Raw genomic sequence first — 938 nt, forward strand, 5'->3', positions numbered from 1 at the left:
GTAGCCAAAGAAATTAAGACAAATCCAAGAGAGTTAAAACACAACCTCAACTTTGCCCTATCTGTTGAAAATATGCAAGGTATGACTCTTAGTTCCTGTGTGAGGCTGGGTTGTATAGAGAAACAAAATCAGTGACACTCAGATATGTATAATGAACTTTATATCAAGAAATAATTTTATATAAAAATATATCATAGCCAAGTCCATCTCAAGTCCATAGGTCTATTATTCGCTGTGGTTCTCTCTTCAGACGCACGTACCTGAAGGTCAATGATGCAGATAAGGGAAGCAGGACACAGCGAGATCACAGGCTGGTGGGTGTAGCATCCCCTGGATCCAAAGTCAGTGGAAACTTTCTAGGATGCCAACAGCTTTCAGGGTCAGGCAGCCCACAGGGGGCTGCCCCCTGGTTCCAGGTACTCAGTCTCAGTAAGCAGGAAGGTCAAAAGGCAGAGAGAGAAATTCCCAGTGTATCTCTTATAAAAAGACCACACCTCCCTGGAGGTATTATCAGGCTGTGACCTGATTGACAGCTTCGACTCCACGCTTGCACAAGTGCAAATTGACATACAATTTACCTGCCACAGACAACTCCTTATCAGCTTGACACCTATACATGACTCTTCAACTATTCCTAATCTTTAAACAAAGACAATGATAATTCATGCTTTCACCAAACAGGAGGAAGCTAGAACTCCTACAACAAGAATTCAGTAGAAATATTATACTCTATAAGCTGAAAAACAAAATATTCTATACCTAAAAACTGCATTTTGTGAACACCAATACATTAATCCTAGAATCCTGTCAACCTCGTTCCCCACCCATAAAAGTTTGTAAACCAGCTAAACAGTGCCTTTATTCCCTTTACCCCCCATTTTTGAATATCCAATTTCTGAATTGCCGATTTGTATCAACTAAGTGCTCAGTAGAGGTAA

This window comes from Tenrec ecaudatus, chromosome 3 (genome assembly GCF_050624435.1).
Source record: "Tenrec ecaudatus isolate mTenEca1 chromosome 3, mTenEca1.hap1, whole genome shotgun sequence".
NCBI lineage: Eukaryota > Metazoa > Chordata > Mammalia > Afrosoricida > Tenrecidae > Tenrec > Tenrec ecaudatus.